The sequence below is a fragment of the Castanea sativa genome, chromosome 1 (assembly GCF_040712315.1).
Source record: "Castanea sativa cultivar Marrone di Chiusa Pesio chromosome 1, ASM4071231v1".
In the NCBI taxonomy this organism is placed as follows: domain Eukaryota; kingdom Viridiplantae; phylum Streptophyta; class Magnoliopsida; order Fagales; family Fagaceae; genus Castanea; species Castanea sativa.
This window is the reverse complement of record NC_134013.1, coordinates 51837501-51856039: the sequence shown is the minus strand read 5'-3', so window position 1 is coordinate 51856039 and position 18539 is coordinate 51837501.

Here is an 18539-nt window from a genome sequence, read left to right as displayed (position 1 = left end):
GGATGGGTAAGCTTGCAATTTTTCCAAGTATTTTGCATCACTTCATTGATAGATTCATTGTGATCCCCCAAAAATTGTAGAAGCTCAAGGAAATTTCCTTTATCACTTGAACCTTGAGATTCATCGCGACCAATCCTTGGAATAAAAGGAATCTTACGCAATCAACTATTGCATTTAATTGAATCCGATATTCAGTTTTATCTTGATTTGATTGCTTAATCAAGACACTTTGAATGTGTTGCTTTTCCTTCTGTAAATCTTCACTCTTCTTGACAGCTTAGTTATGAGCACTATTAACTCCTCCAACATGGGAATCTAACTTCCCAAGTTGATTCCAAAGTCTGAATCCCTTCGTTACAAAAGTGTCACCTCCTCCTTGCTTACCAACATCTTTCCCAAATAGGTAGCAATAAAAACAAAATGCTGCATCTTTGGCTATACTATATTCCAACTAATTTCTAGTTTCATACCATTCGACTTTAAATCAACGGGGCTTTCCAGAAAAATATGATACCGGATAATCATAAGGAGGTCGACAAGGGCCTTTTCCTAAATAATGTCTTCTTATTTCATCATGATTATTAGGATGATAAGATGATATCTTTTGTCGTAGCCCAGGATCTGAAGAAAGATTTTCTAAGTTAAAGTCAACACGACTTTACTTAGAAGATGGAGATGAATGTTGCACAGGAGATGAATCTTGCACAAGAGATGAATCTTGGGTACATGATTTTTTTATCAAGTATTTGTCCATAATTCTAGCAAAAGAATAAAGAATAAATTATAAGTTTATTTGAAATATCAATAAATTATTAATTATTATTGTTTAGTTGTTTCATTAATTTGTTTGTCTTTTATAAATTATAATTTGTTATATTATTGTTTCATTAATTATAAGATTATTAATTGTTGTTTAGTCTAACATAATTTAATTTTTTTTGTCTTTTATAATGTATTGATTAATTAAATTATTAACGCTAAAAGACAATCAGAAAATTTCACAAGAACTAGCTACCAATCAGAAAATTTTACAATCACAATTTTACAAATCACAATAACGCTAAAAGACAATTAATGTCTTTGAGTTGAGTCCAATACCAATACACACCAATAGTCCAACACGGCAACACCAACACCAACACATTACAATTTACACACCAACCAACGGATAAGATTCAATCATAAGATAAAGCCAAAAGCAAAATGCCAATTTTAAAAGTAAAAAAAAAAAATAAAGTTAAAGTGTTAAACTGAGTGCTTGTTTCTTTAAAAAAAAAAAAAAAACAACAACAACAAAACTGAGTGCTTCAGGAATCAGCCAGCCAATCACGGATCACCAGTTCAACAATGAGATAAAGTCATAAATTTAATGATGACTAAAGAGAGAGAGAGTCATAAATAAAGACACACAGTTATAAGTTATTCATTATTTCATTTTCATTCATTCTTATGTTCATTTCAGATTTGAGAGAGTATAGAGAGAGTGAGAGACCGAGAGGCGAGAGAGAGACAGAGAGTCAGAGAGAAAAAGAGAGAGAAATACCTAGGCGATGGCGACGATGTGCGACGGCGATGGCAATGGCGATGGCGACAGCGCTGGCGACAATGAGCGCTGCGACTGGGATGATGCGGAGTTGCGGACCGATCTCCGTCTCCGATGCGACGAGGGCGACGAGTCCGATCTCCGATGAGCGACTGGAGCTGGATCGATCTGGCGATCTCTGATGTCCGATGAGCACTGGAACCGTGGACGGTGGATCGATCTAACTTCGAAGGGGAGCGTCGTTGCTCTGTTTTTCCTTTTTAGGTTTGCTTAGCTTTACTGATTTTTTTAATTTTTTTGAGAAGAGCTTTAGTGATGATGTACTGAACTCTGATAACTGATTTGAGGCTTCTGATGGGTCTGTATTTTTTTTTTTTTTTGAGAAACCGTGGGTTTGCTTCCTCTGTCATCTGTTGGGCTTGCCGTGGGCAGTGGGCTTGATGTTGGGCTTGCTGTGATCCCGTCCGATGTTTTGCTCTTACAATTTTTTTTTTCTCTGTTACAATTATTATTATTTTTTTTTTCAGATTTTAGTTGAAATTTTTTTTTGGGCTTTTTTTTTTTGGCATGAAAGTAGAACAAATATATATATTTTTTTTAATGTGAGGGTGTTCCTAATTTTAATTGAGGGTGTTCCTATTTTATATTTTAAGGGTAAAAAAAAAAAATTGTATATATAAATTTCAAGTCAGGGTGTTCCTGGGAACACCCTGACCATAATGTGGCGCCGCCACTGACTATCGATCAGGTATTCAGCTTTGAAAACTCTTCCAAAGGAAGATAAACTTGGAATGTCCAATATGGTCAACCAGTTCCAGATCTGTGACACAGCTTGAGGATGTATTGTTTGATTTCAAACCAATTTTATGTTGCTTGAAAATAAAATAGAGTATTTTTTAGAGATCGATTAGAATGATAATTTCCCAAATAATTCTTCATTTGGTTTATTGTTTTTTTACTTGTAGATCAAGTAATTTTTTTTTATATGTTAACCATTTAGTTTATTCCACAAGTTTGTAAGTGGTGAATACTTTTTTTTGAAATAAAATTCAAAAGTTTAAACAAAACAAAAAATTATCTCATAATAAGTTAAAAATATATTATAGATAATATACAAATACTTTATTTAAATTCATTTTTTTAATATAAAACTCATAGATATTTCAATTACTAAATAATAGTATATGACTCGATCATTCAATTTTATATGAAAGAAGTATCTACATAAAACTTATGATATTTAAAAATATAAAAAATAATGAAATTAGCTTATGAATTTTTCTATAATTTTAGTTTAGTTATCTCTCACAAAATATGAAAAACTTACTCACATTTTTTAAGCAAATAGCAAAAATGTACCATATGCGAGCATTTGTATGTGTGTCTATATATATATATATATAAATTGAATTTTATACAATTTCATTTTGGTCTCCCCCTCATAAAAGAGTTTGCTGGAAATTCAGATTGAACCCAAAGCAATTTCCAAATCTCCCAAAAAAAGCAACCTCCAAAGATTAATTTTGATTAAATAATGGCGATGTACGGAGAGAAATGAGGTGACAATTTTACTAACGTGACAAATCATTTTTATTAAATAATTGCACATATACAATCATGATTTATTATGGCTTGAATCGGTTTCTTTTCCATCGTTCAAACTCATACTCATGACTTATTTTCACCGCCAGCTAGAGGTAGATTCAGGAAATTTTGTATGGAGTTAAGTTGCAGCACTAATATATTTATTAAGATAATTCTCCCACACGCATATATATACACACACGCTTTTTTATTATATATACATTTTTTTTTTTTGATAAGTTATATATATACAAAAAAAAAAAAAAACAGAACTTAGTATTTTCAATAAAAATTATGTTTAATGACAATCTTTCATAAAATAAAATTCATTTTTACAATTTTCATAATGAAATTATTAAAAAGTTTCATTTTCAATACAATTATCAAATTTTATACTAAAATAGTTAAAAAATATTTATGTTGAACAAATGAATTTTAAAAAACATAACATAAATGATCCAAAACTAGGAGGAATAAGTTAGGCTCAAAACATATTTGAAGTTATTTTGCTTTAATCCATATGTGACAACTAAAGAGACATTTCATGTATAGTTTTATTGTTAAGATTTTTTTAAAGAGTCAATAACTTGTTAATAGCCACATAATGGGTTGGAAAAAATAAATCCAAACATGTTTGGTGTCAAACTTTATCAAATATTTAACAGATATATGAGCATATTTTACAATAAAAAATAAAATTGCAAATAATAGAGTTATGTCTCTATAACTATTAGACCAATCACTTTTTTTATGAGTATTATTAGATTAATTTAAATAATTCAAATATTTGGGGGACTAACATTTATTTTTGTAGGCTAAATTTCAAAATATTTAAATAATTATAAATATATATATATATATATATACACACACATAGCTCCACCCCTACCGTCAACCACCTTTGATAAGATCAATTTGATAACCATTGTTGCCATCGTGTGAAGAAAACCCAGAGATGCATTCATGTAAAACCAAAAAAGCACAGCTTTCTACCGACTGTCCTTTGGAGAGGGGTAGGATCCGATATGGACAAAAGCATGCTATCTATCAGGTCTGAAAACTCTTCCAGAGGAAGATAAGCTTGGAATGTCCAATATAATCAACCAGTTCCAGATCCGTGACACGCCTTGAGGATGTATTGTTTGAGTTCGAACCAAGTTTATGTTGCTTGAAGTAATGAAACACTACTCGAGGCAAAAAATTCATTTTGCACAAAGAGGAATGGGATCGGTACAATCCAACTTAACATAATTTTTTTGTGAAATTAAGGATACTTTATTTTTAAAAGTAACAGCTAACAAGAATACAAAGCCTACAATTACAATACTTAAGTTACAAAATCTAAGTTATTACAAGCCTAAGTATTGTCTAAAGAATTTTAGGTTTTCTCAGCTCAGTTCCAAAAATACACTTCAAAATATGTTTTTAACATGCTCAGTTAACACACACACACACACACACACACACACACATATATATATATATATATATATATATTATTGTTTCTTCTATTTATTGTTGTTTTTCTTATCTTATAATATTTTGTTGATTCTTGGGATTGGAAAGAGTTAAAAGTCACATGAGATATCAATTGAAAATAAAATAGAGTTTTTTTTAGAGATTGATTAGAATGATAATTTCCCAAATAATTCTTCATTTGGTTTTTTTTTTGTTACTTGTAGATCAAGTAATTTTTTTTATATGTTAAACATTTAGTTTGTTCCACAAGTTTGTTAGAATTGTAAGTGGTGAATAAAATTATCTCTTTAGAAATAAATTTTCAAAAGTTTAAACAAAACAAATAATTATCTCATAATAAGTTAAAAATATATTACAGATACCATATAAATACTTTATTTAAATTCATTTTTTATATAAAACTCATAAATATTTCAATTACTAAATAGTATATGACTCCATCATGCAATTTTATATGAAAGAAGTATCCACATAAAACTTATGATATTTAAAAAAATAAAAAATGAAATTAGGTTATGAATTTTTTTTATAATTTTAATTTAGTTATCTCTCACAAAATATGAAAAAGTTACTCATATTTTGAAGCAAATAGCAAAAATGTACTATATACGAGCGTTTGTGTGCGTGGATCTATATATATATGAATTGAATTTTATACAATTTCATTTTAGTCTCCCCTCCTAAAAGAGTTTGCTGGCAATTCAGATTGAACCCAAATGAGTTTGCTTTCATCATCATCATCATCTTCATTGCCATTTTATAACTGTCCAAGTCCTTTTGATTGAGGTGACAATGAACTCACTCAAATCTTTTTTTCTTTTTTCTTTTTTCTTTTTTATTAAAAAAGGAGCCCGACTGATGCATATTAGAAAATGGGAAAATGAAAATGATAAATTAGAGAAAAGAAATGTTAAATGTGCTCATCAAAGCAACCTCAAAATCCCCCTAAAAAAAAAGCAACCTCCAAAGATTAATTTTGATTAAATAATGGCAATATTCTATTATGTTTTTAATTTCAAATTGAAGCATTAAATTTTGATCATATTAATTTTTATTTTCCACCAATCATTTCCCCACATTGGGTTACAAGCCCGCATTACAGAGCTCGGCTTTCCACCAATCATTTCAATCTATATCTTTGGTAAGTTTTTTTAACTAGCCGATTATGAAAAAAAAAAATTATAAAATTATTTTTTGCAAAATAGCCGATTCTTAAAATTATATTGGGGTTCTTAAAATTATATTTATTTATTATAAAATAAGTTTATTCAATTTTATAATGTCATTAATAAGATAAATATAACCAAGAAGCTTATAATTGAACTAGTTAACTGAACTAGTTTACACCTCCTGATGTTTCTATTAGAGACATTTAAGGTTCAAATCTCTCATCTCCATTGTAACTATCAAATAATAAAAATATTTGTAAATATATACTAATGAATGATTGTCTAAAGAGTTTTAGGTTTTGTCACCTTAGTTCCAACAAAGCATTTTGTAATATGTTAATATGCTTAGTTTTTTTTATATATAATTTTCTTAAGTATTCAAATATTGTTTATTCTATTTATTGTTATTTTTCTTATCTTATAGTGTTTTGTTGATTCTTGGGATTGAAAAGAGTACAAAGTCACATAAGATATTAGTCAAAAAGAAAATCAAAGTTTTTTTAGAGATTGATTATAATGATATTTTCCAGAATAATTCTTCATTTGGTGTATTGCTTTATTACTTGTGGGTCAAGTAATTTTTTTTATATGTTAATTATGAAGGAAATATGCATGTGCGCAGTAGAAAAATAACGAATCTACTTCATTCATAAAAGTTAACATGTACTAAATAAGTTTCAGAACTTAAGAACAAGAGAGTGTACCTTGGAGCGGTGAATTTCAAAACTGAAGATCAAAATTGTTTGGGAACACTTTCAATCTTCATTCCAATTCCACTAACGCCCAAGATGTGTGGTCTCTTAATCAGTTCCAAAGGGAGAATGTCAAAGTATCTAATACTTATATACATCACTTCACAATGGTGTTCTTCTAAAATTCTCTACAGAAAATTATGTATGTTTTTCCCTTTGTGTCTAACCGATTATCTAATTGGGTTGGCCTTTTGGGCCTTTCCAATTGGGCTTAAGTGTGTGTCTTGGAGTGGGACTAAAAGGAACCAATAAGACACTAGCTCCAATGAGCCTTGAGCTTTTCTGTCAACTCTTGACAAGTTCAAAGTTACCATTAACTATATTTAATACCACTATATAAATATAGTTGCACTCTAGGCTTTATCTATAAATTATATCATAAGACTCTATTATACATGCAACATTTTCATAAAATATTTGTAGTAACACAAAATCATAAATGTAGACTATCACTTTGTAAATTACTACATCTTATCCTTGGGTACCCGGTTTAATCCTTTAAGTTATTCATCATATATTTATGAAATCCAATCTCATAAATATATACTCTAGTAACTATTTACTAAAGTAGTTAAGCCTAACATTCTGAATAACAAACCTATTAAACTTATCTCAAGGGAATATTTTGTATCTCCGTTAAGAAATTATGAATTCCATCTTGAGAATATATGTTCTATCAACATTAAATGTGGTTGCTCAACATACTGAGGTTTTGACCGTAACTCTAGATCTCACTCCTGATATATCAAAGCAACCTACACTTCATGATCAAGTCCATTATTCTCTCAACATTAAGAGTTCATGCAAATATAAGTCGTGAGTTTATTATTCATTTAACAGTCGTTAGGAGAATAATAAATTTCACACCGGTCCAGTTCAATATGTTTTAACTCTTAAAACATGTCAACATATCAACTAGAAATCTCCATTTTCATGATCAAGACAAATCATCTTAGTTGATATGTTATAGTCTTCGCAGATAAAATGCCCAATTTCATCACCGACTATGAACTAAAATTTTGAGTTTACAAAGAACTTGCGATTTATATTTTCTGTGACTTTTCACATAAATCACATACTATGCATCTCATGGACTATATGATAATGTGTCAATATTCATGTTACCATTATTTTAGATAATAGCAAAACAACTTTATTAAACACAACATTAAGTCATACATAATGAAATACATAGCATCATACAATAGGATTTAAGGGCACACATCCTAACAATCTCTCACTTGCACTAAAGACTATTGTGCACTAATCTAACTCACATCTCCTCCAAATGTGACTCGAAAGTCCTTTGGGGCAAGGCTTTGGTAAAGGGATCCGCTAGATTATTTGCACCATCAATCTTTGCTACTACCACATCTCCACGAGTAACATTATCTCAAATGATGTGATACTTTCTCTCTATGTGCTTTCATATTTTGTGATTCATTAGATCTTTGGATTGTGTAACCACTCCACTATTGTCGCAGAACAATGTAACAGGAACTTGCTCAATTCTCATAACACCAAGATCAGAAAGGAATTTCTTGCGCCAAACAGCCTCTTTTGCTGCTTCACAAGCAACAACATACTCGGCTTCCATGGTGGAGTCCGCAATACAAGATTGTTTAACACTCCTCCAACTTATGGCTTCACCTCCCAAGGTGAAAACACATCCCGATGTGGATTTTTTGAAATCTAGATCCAACTGAAAATCTAAATCTGTATAACCAATGGGAATCAAATCCTCACAACGGTAAACAAGCATATAATCTCTCGTTCTCCGTAGATACTTAAGAATATGCTTTACAGCTTGCCAATGTTTAGGTCCTAGATTTGATTGATATCAGCTGACCATACCAACTGAATAACAAATGTCCGGCCTAGTACAAAGTATGGCATACATGAGACTTCCCACTGCATAAGCATAAGGAATTTGTCTCATCATATGTTCTTCCTCTTGAGTCTTAAGCCTTTGGTCATTAGACAGACGAACTCCATGTCTAAAAGGGAGTAATCATTTCTTGGAGTTTTGCATGCTAAACCATTTTAGAACCTTATCTATATATCCAGCTTGTGACAAGTCTAACATCCTATCTTGACAAAGCTTGATTCCTAGAATATAGTTAGCTTCGCCCAAGTCCTTCATATCAAATTGGCTTGACAACCAAACTTTAACCGATGACATTACTCTTACATCATTTCCAATGAGTAGAATGTCATCAACATAAAGTACTAGAAACATTACTACTTTGTCTTGATGTCTTTTGTACACACATGGTTCATCAAGATTTTGTTCAAAACCAAATGATTTGATTGCCTGATCAAATCTGATGTTCCATGACCTAGATGCTTGCTTAAGTCCATAAATGGACCTTTTCAACTTGCATACCATATGCTCTTGGTTCTTTGTTATGAAACCTTCTGGTTGCAACATATAGATTTCTTCTTCAAAATTGCCATTAAAAAATGTAGTCTTGACATCCATTTGCCAAATCTCATAATCATAATGAACAGCAATGGATAAGAGAATTCTAATAGACTTAAGCATGGCTACTGGCGAAAAAGTTTCATCATAGTCAATGCCTTCTTTTTGTGTATACCCTTTCGCCACTAGTCTTCCTTTAAAGGTTTCAACCTTTCCATCTATCCCTCTCTTCCTCTTGTAAACCCATTTGCAACCAATAGGTTTAATGTCGTTAGGGGCCTCTACAAGATCCCAAACTTGATTGGAATACATGGAATCTAATTTAGATTTCATAGCTTGGACCCAATGATGTGCATCTATATCATTCATTGCTTCATCATAAGTGTAGGGATCCGATTCAGCCTCTTCTGAGATAGCTTTATAAGTTTCTCCCAAACCTATGAATCCCACAGGAGGCCGAACAATTCTCCCACTACGACGAGACACTTGTGTACTAGACATCTTATGAGTAGTATCTTGTGGTGTATCTAATACAACCACATCATCCCTAGTTTTATCCAACGGTTTTTGATTTACAGATTCATTCATTTCAGCCAATACAACTCTACTTCTAGGAGTAAAATTATTCATATAGTCATTTTCCAAAAATTTAGCATTTTACTAACAAAAACTTTGTTATCATTTCGACTATAGAATAAATAACCCCTAGTTTCCTTTGGATAATCTACAAGCAAACATACTTCTGATTTTGGTTCCAACTTATCAAACTTCCCCTTTAGCACATGTGCTGGACAACCCCAAATGTGGAGATACCTCATACTAGGCTTACGCCCACTCCACAATTTCATGGGTGTTTTGGGAATAGATTTTGATGGAACTAAATTCAAAAGATGTATTGATGTATCTAAGGCATACCCCCAAAAAGAAATTGGTAAAGTTGAATAACTCATCATGGACCTAACCATTTCCAAAAGAGTTCTATTCCTTTCCGCTACACCATTTTGTTGAGGAGTTCCAGGTGCAGTCAATTGGGATATAATCTCATTCTGAATTAGGTAATCTTTGAAATCCCCAAGAAGGTATTCGCCACCTCGATCAGATCGAATGACCTTTATGCGTTTGCCTAATTGATTCTCAACTTCAACCCTAAACTCTTTGAACTTTTCAAAGGCTTCGGACTTCCGTCTCATTAGGTACACATAACCATATCTTGAGTAATCATCCGTGAAAGTGATGAAATACTCATAACCTCCTTTCGCTTGGGTTGACATAGGACCACATACATCTGTATGAACTAATTCAAGCAACTCTTGGGCTCTTCTACCTTTTGCATTAAAAGGTCGTTTGGTTATTTTACCTTCCAAACAAGATTTACAAACTGGAAATTCATTAAAGTCCATGGGCTCTAAGAGTTCATCTTTGATCAGTCTTTGAATTCTATTTGAATTAATATGACCTAAACGCAAGTACCAAAGATATGCATCACTAAAAAGAAACTTTCTCTTTAATGATTTTACATGAGAGTTATCATCTAATTCAAAATTATGTAATTCATGCTTATCAGGAGTTAAAATATAAAGATCATCCACAATATTGCCAGAACAGATAAACATTTTATCCTTCTTTATTACAACATTGTTTTTTAGGATAATATAATACCCATGTTTACCCAAATAAGTTGCAGAAATCAAATTCCTACAAACATTAGGTACAAACAGACAGTCTTACAATATTAAAATCCTAGACTCAAAACACAAATTAACAACACCAACAACTTCAACCGGAATTCTGCTCCCATCAGCCAAAGTGAAAAACATTTCCCCTTTCATTCAGCTTTCTAGTTTCCTGAAACCCCTACAAAGAATTGCAGATATGATTAGTACAACCTAAATCCACATACCAGGAATCCGTGGGATTTTGTACCAAACATATTTCAAGAAGAAAGGAAGTTTTCATACCCTTGTTCTTGGCAGCCTTAAACTTTGGACAATTTCTCTTCCAATGTCATTTCTCACCATAATAGAAGCACTTTCCTTTGAGCTTCTTTCCTTTATCGGCAACCCCTAAGGCAATTTGTTTACCCTCTTACTTAGTGAAGTCATTTTTCTTCTTCTTCTTACCCTTGCCTTTCGACTTGGGTTGAGAAGTAAAAGCTTCACCCACATTGGCTTCTACACTAGAAGTACCAAGGATGCCTTCCGCCGCCACTAACTCATTCATTAATTCAGACAAAGAATAAACCTTTTTGTTCATATTATAATTCAGTCTGAATTCCTTGAATGATTCCGGTAGTGACTGGAGTATCATATCCACTTGGGATTCTCCATCAATGTCGGCACCTAAAATCTCTAATGTATTCAGATTAGAGATCATTGTAAGATAATGCTCTCTCACTAAACTACCTTCAGCCATTTTGGTATTATAAATTTGCCTCATGGTTTCTTGCCTTGCTGAACGGCCTTGCTCACCAAACATTTCCTTCAAACTATGCATAATGTTCGAAGCAAGTTCTACATCCTGCATTTGATGCTGTAGAACATTTGAAATAGATGCTAGGATATAACACTTGGTCATTTCATTAGATTTCTGCCAACGATCATATCGTTGTTTTTCCTCAGTAGGAGCATCTAATGAAAGAAAGTTAGGACATGATTGAGTAAGCACATATTTGTGCTCTTCAGCAGTTAAAACAATGTCTAAATTTCTTTTCCAGTCAACATAGTTGGATCCAGTCAGTTTGTTTTGATTAAGAATAGAAACAAGTAGGCTAAATGATGCCATGTTCAAATCTGAAAATAATAAACATGAATCTAATAAGTAAATTGGACATTATCAATTTAGCATATAAACATATAATATGGAACCTTAACAAAACCATAACATAATATATACAACGACAACTCAATCCCATATTCAATATTCCTCAGCATAGAGTGAACATTAAATACTATGATTGATTGAGAACTATTCTCATTATTAGTGCTATCATGATAACTCTTATCAAACACTAATAATATGACGTTTTCCTTTAGCCTCTAAGTAATAATAACATAGTTCCGAAGGGAGGTTAACATTAAACTTAGTCTAGTGTACACTATTGACTGAATTCTATGTGAGTCATTAAGTAACTCCACGGTAGCGTGGTCACTCTTAATGTAAAAACACATATTATTCATCATTAAGAAGTTTAACCTATAGTACCATGAATTAAACATCCTCCAAAGGGAGCAAGGCATATACGCCAAGGCGAGGTGCTTAATCACACTACTATAAACCATCAATGGAGGCCGTGAGATCCAACCTTTGTATCTCTCTCCCACTAGATGTTTTAAAATAAAGGTTTTTAAATTTAAAACATGCATAAACTAATTACACATAGCCTTGCTCTTAATATATGTAAAAACACTTTGGAAAAATTCTGAATCCATAGTCCTCGATCGATCGAGGAAAGTTATGGTTGCTCGATCGATCATCGACAGATTCTCGATCGATCGAGAAAAAGTTCTACGAAGCTTGATAGATTCTCAACAGATCCTCGATCGATCGATCAAGAGATCTTCTGTCAGCTCGATAGATTCTTGACAGATCCTCAATTGATCGAGCGTCGCGAATTTTGAATTTTCCAGAATTTTTCTAAGATAGTTTTTCTACATTTTCATGTACAAAACAACCAGTATACGATCATAATGAACAGAAATTGATATCAAAACTGAATTTTATTGATGCTATAGCCTTAAAGTTCAGTTTAACATACTTAAACTAAAAATTAAACAACATCATAACATCAAAATCAGTTTTTATCAAACAATAATTTCAAGAACCATGCAGAAAACAAATTTCTAACAACATGAAACTATTGTCTATAATTCCAAAACTATAAACATGTTAAACAGATACGAAATGAAGACCACTCTGATACCATTTGAAGGAAATATGCATGTACGCAGCGGAAAAATAACGAATCTACTTCATTCATAAAAGTTAACATGTACTAAATAAGTTTCAGAACTTAAGAACAAGAGAGTGTACCTTGGAGCAGTGAATTTCAAAACTAAAGATCAAAATCGCTTGGGAACACTTTCAATCTTCACTCCAATTCCACTAATGCCCAGGATGTGTGGTCTCTCAATCAGTTCCAAAGAGAGAATGTCAAAGTATCTAATACTTACATACACCACTTCACAATGGTGTTCTTCCAAAATTCTTTACAGAAAATTATGTATGTTTTTCCCTTTGTGTCTAATCGATTATCTAATTGGGCTGACCTTTTGGGCCTTTTCAATTAGGCTTAAGTGTGTAGTTTGGAGTGAGACCAAAAGTAACCAATAAGACACTAGCTCCAATGGGCCTTGGGCTTTTTTGTCAACTCTTGACAAGTCCAAAGTTACTATTAACTATATTTAATACCACTATATAAATATAGTTGCACTCTAGGCCTTATCTATAAATTATATCCCAAGACTTTATTATACATACAATTCCTTCATAAAATATTCGTAATAACAAGTCATAAATGTAGACTGCTACTTTGTAAATTACTACATCTTATCCTTGAGTACCCGGTTTAATCCTTTAAGTTATTCATCATATATTTATGAAATCCAATCTCATAAATATATACTCTAGTAATTATTTACTAAAGTAGTTAGGCCTAACATTTTGAATAACAAACCCATTAAACTTATCTCAAGGGAATATTTTGTATCTCCATTAAGAGACTATGAATTCCATCTTGAGAATATATGTTCAATCAACATTAAATGTGGTTGCCCAACATACTGAGGTTTTGACCGTAACTCTAGATCTCACTCCTGATATATCAAAGTAACCTACACCTCATGATCAAGTTCATTATTCTCTCAGGATTAAGAGTTCATGCAAATATAAGTCGTGAGTTTTTTATTCATTTGACAGTCGTTAGGAGAATAATAAATCTCACACCGGACCAGTTCAATATGTTTTAACTCTTAAAACATATCAACATATCAACTAGAAATCTTCATTTTCATGATCAAGACAAATCATCTTAGTTGATATGTTACAGTCTTCGCAGATTAAATGCCTAATTTCATCACCGACTACGAACTAAAATTCTGAGTTTACAAAGAACTTGTGATTTATATCTTCTGTGACTTTTCACATAAATCACATACTATGCATCTCATGAACTATATGATAATGTCTCAATATTCATGTTACCATTATTTTAGATAATAGCAAAACAACTTTATTAAATACCACATTAAGTCATACAAAATGTCATACATAGCATCATACAATATGAGTTAAGGGCACACATCCTAACAAATTGAATAAAGGTTAAAGGTATTCTAATTTACAATTAAATTTTTCCAATTTCATGGGTTTGGTTTGTCATTTTTGTTTTTTGGTTAGAATTTTTTTCCTGCTTGGCACTTTTTTTGTAAGATTTTTTTCCCCCGTTTGCCCCTGAAATAAATTTCTGAATTTTTTTTTTTCATATAGGGTCAACTGTTTTTCCATGTACATCCAATTTCCAAATATTGTAGTTTTCACTTTACATTAAAAGAACTCATGGGACTCAATTTGAATCGTAACTTATCATGTTTAAATAAGATTTTTTTTTTTTGAATTTTAAGTAATTAGTAATTGCATTCAATGTTACTACATGATGTTTCTAAAGTGATTTCAAATTCCTGCATTAATATTTGTGATCCATCGGTATGTAATTGAGACCCAATAGTTGTGTGTTTAAAATTAAGAGGAAGTGAATTACACATTCCAAAAAAATTGTAAAAAAGTCATAAAGGTTGGTACTAAAGACATATAAAAACAAAGGAAAATTGAAAAGTTACATTATACATACTGATGCAAGTTGGTACTAAAGACATATAAAAACAAATAAAAATTGAAAATTTACATACTGATGCTTCCGTAATTATTGATTTGAAATTCAAACTAGTTTCCAAAAAAAGTCTATGGCATAGAGCATTTTCTGTTTTCACTAATTGTGTTTTGTTTCCCTGTACCTGTTTTTAAAATTTGGTTGGTGTTGTCTATCATTTAAGTTTTTAATATTTGCGGAATTCTTTGTTTTTTGCCAGCTTTGAATAAATCACACATAATTTTTACTTTAAACTCTCGGCAGATGGTATAGTTTTTTTTTGTTTGTTTAAAAAAATAAATAAAAGAGATCTGCACGGTGTGATATCAATCTTCATTAGCCGGGAACAAAATTTGTTCCCCTTCTGCAATGTGTGCTATGTTAGTTATGAAAAATTAGATAGTTGAGTGTATGAATGTATTTTGCATTTTTTTTGCTGAAACATTTGGCAAACAAGAAACAAAAAATTTCTAGGAAAACAAAAGACTGACAAATCCATCAACAATCAGCAGATAGAAGTAGCAAAAACCTCAGCTATAAATTCTTCATATACTTCTCCCATAACTTTTACTGCTCTAAAAAAGTAAGGAAATAGCCAAATGCTTTGCAATTGTCACAAGTAAACTATACCAAAAGCATCAAAGGAGCATAAAGGAATTGACTAAGTGCTTTTATATATATAATTTTTACGTTAACTTGATTTTATACTACTATTAGAGTTTATGTGTTAGAGTTTGCAAATTGGTTGATATCGACAGATTTAAATTGTAATATTAGAATTTATAGTTTTTTTATACTGCTATAACTACATACTTATAATTGTTTATAACTGAAATATTTTATATATTTTAATAGTTCTTTCTGATTATTCTGAATCTTTTTATTCTTATGACCTACACCTCCTCTTTTGGTTCATATTTATATTTGTATCATTCTTTTCATTTGGAACTGGTAAGTTCCTTTCCGAATAGTGTATGTAGTTATAGTAGTCATCTTGACTATTTGAAGATTTTATTTAGCCTCATTTGATTTTATAAATTTGATTGCGTAAATGTATGTAATATATTTTGTGAATTTTGTTGAGAGATTTGTAAAGCATGGTATTACTAAGAATAATATCCTTTTAATATGCAGTTTAATTTAGATAGATTAAGAATTTTTTTGTTTTTTGTTTTAATTCATTTTCTAATCATATATGTAATTTTATTAAATTATTCCGTGCATTGCACGAGTTAGCGACTAGTTTATCAAAAACTAAAAACTCAATTACATAAAAAAAATGCATTTTGACTCAAATTTGCCAACACTTCCAATATTAGACCCTAAAACTCATGATATGTTTGTTCCGATGATGATAATAATTCTCAGAATATTCTATTGCATTTCCTTGTATTGAAAAAACAATATATATATATATATATATATATATATATATATATATGTATGTATAGTTTTAATTGGTTTACATGGACTGAGGTCTTTTTATTTTAGTTTTTTATTTTTTAGTTTAGTCCATGTGACCTCTTACATGACCTCTTAGGTAGTGCGATGGTAATATACCATACTTTGGAAATCATGCATATCGGAACACAATGTTAATAGGAAGGGATTACAAATCTCATTGTCAGTAACCTATAAGTGATAGTTAGAAATTTATTTTTGAACAATTAAATCACAATTATTTGAGTTCAAATAAATCAACTATAACCATGGGCTTCACTACTAGTGATCAACATTTTTCATCCATTGACTAGATTGTGCAATTCCCTCTTCTAGATTAAAAGCAATTCTTTAGGGCGCGACTCCCTATTCGAAACTTATGACTTTTAAGACTCCCTCTTTGTTATCACTAAAAATTCTCACTTTTATAGGTGAAATATAAGTGCAAAATCCCTTTTTTGGGCTTGTCCCCTCTTTGGGATTAAATTACGGTACTATGTTCCTATTCTCTGTATGCCTTAGAGCATTTTCATCATTTGTGGCAAATGCTAAATATGTGGCATTTTGCACACCAAATATCCAAAAACCTCTCACATGAGGTGTTCTAAATACCAAACAATTTGGCATGGATAAATAGTATCGTTCCAAATTTGAAATGGTGCTGTTCACAAATGCCATAAAAAACTTTTTTTTTTATTATTAATCTTATCTCTCCTTATCATGCTTGTCACACTTTTTCTCCTCTCTTTTGCTGCCTCCCTCTTTTGTCTCTCATCTTCTTCTCTTCTCTATGTCTCTCCATCTCCTCCCACAAATCACCACATCAAATGCATAGATCTAAAAATTAAAAACTAAATCCATAGATCTACAAAATAACCACACCCAAACAACTGCACCACGTCAAAATCCACAGATCTACTAGGTGGCACCAATGACCACCAGAACCAAAATCGGTGGTGGAGTTTTTGCCATTAGGACTGTGCAAACTAGTACCAGAGCCGACAAGACCGACCAGCGCCGACATAGTTGCATCGCTGGTGGGATCGACCGATTGAGCCGAGGCTGGCTAGCGGAGGGCGAAAGGCAGTCAGACGTCGGTGCAGTGAAGCCAACAGAATTGAAACCCCGAAACCAAAATCTCTCGAGCCGATTGATATATATATATATATATATATATATGTGTGTGTGTGTGTGTGTGTGTGTGTGTATAACGGCGTGTTGTAGCAGGTAGCAACGGCTTTTTAAAAAAAAAACAAAACAATGCGTTTCTCTTGGGTTTGAAAAAAAAAAAAAGCACTAAACATTGTCGTTTTGTGCTAGATCAAGCGGGCCTCAATGCGTTTCTCTTTTCCTCCTCTCACCTAACTCTTCTCTCTCGCTTCACGGTTCTTAATTCTCACTGTCTCACTCTTAGTGTCTCACCACTCACCAGACAACAAACACCACATCAGGTTAGTGATTAAAATAGTAATTTTTTTATGGGTAATCGTAGAAATGGTTTGTGGCTTTGTGTTAGTCTGTAGAGAAATCCAAAGCGTAAAGTTTGATTTCTTTTACTTTTTGACTGTGTTAGACTATTAGTGAACTTGGTGCATTTGGCACTTTGGTTGCTAAGGATATAAAGCAAAAAAGGGGATGGTTTTGGGATTTGCTTCTATCTTTGTGTTGAAGAAGAAAACAATGCAATAATATGTTTCATAGGATGCTGTTGAAAAGGATTTTTTTTAGCGTTCTATTTCTCTCTCACCTCTTGCCCTTAAGTTAAGTTCTTGAGCTATCTAACAATGTGAATATTTTTCTAAGACTCTAAGTCGATTTCAACTTCAATCGTTACTTTGTTAGACTTGAATTGAGTAGTAACGTTTAAAAAAAAAAAAGATATTTGGCTTCAACTGTTACTCTATTGGACATTTTGTTTAGATGAACTATTGGACATTAAACAGGTTAATTGCTAAAAAATTAAAGTTTGACCTTGATAGCTTAATAAATAAATAAAAGTTTGTATTTGCTTGAAGTCTTGAATAGGTTGGTGTATTGATATTTGGCTTGAAAGTTAACCGACCAAACTGATTAAATCGACTACAAAAAACCGCACCGCAATAGGTTGAAAAACTGACCCTAGGCGGTGTGCATCTAGTTATGAGAAAACCGATCTCTATTGGTTCGGTGATAAGTTTAGAAAAAAACTGCACAGACCAAACCGCGTACACCCCTATTTGCCATGGTTGAGATGAGAGAGAAAGGAAAAGATTCAAAAATAAAAATTGATGTCTTATTTTTTATTTTT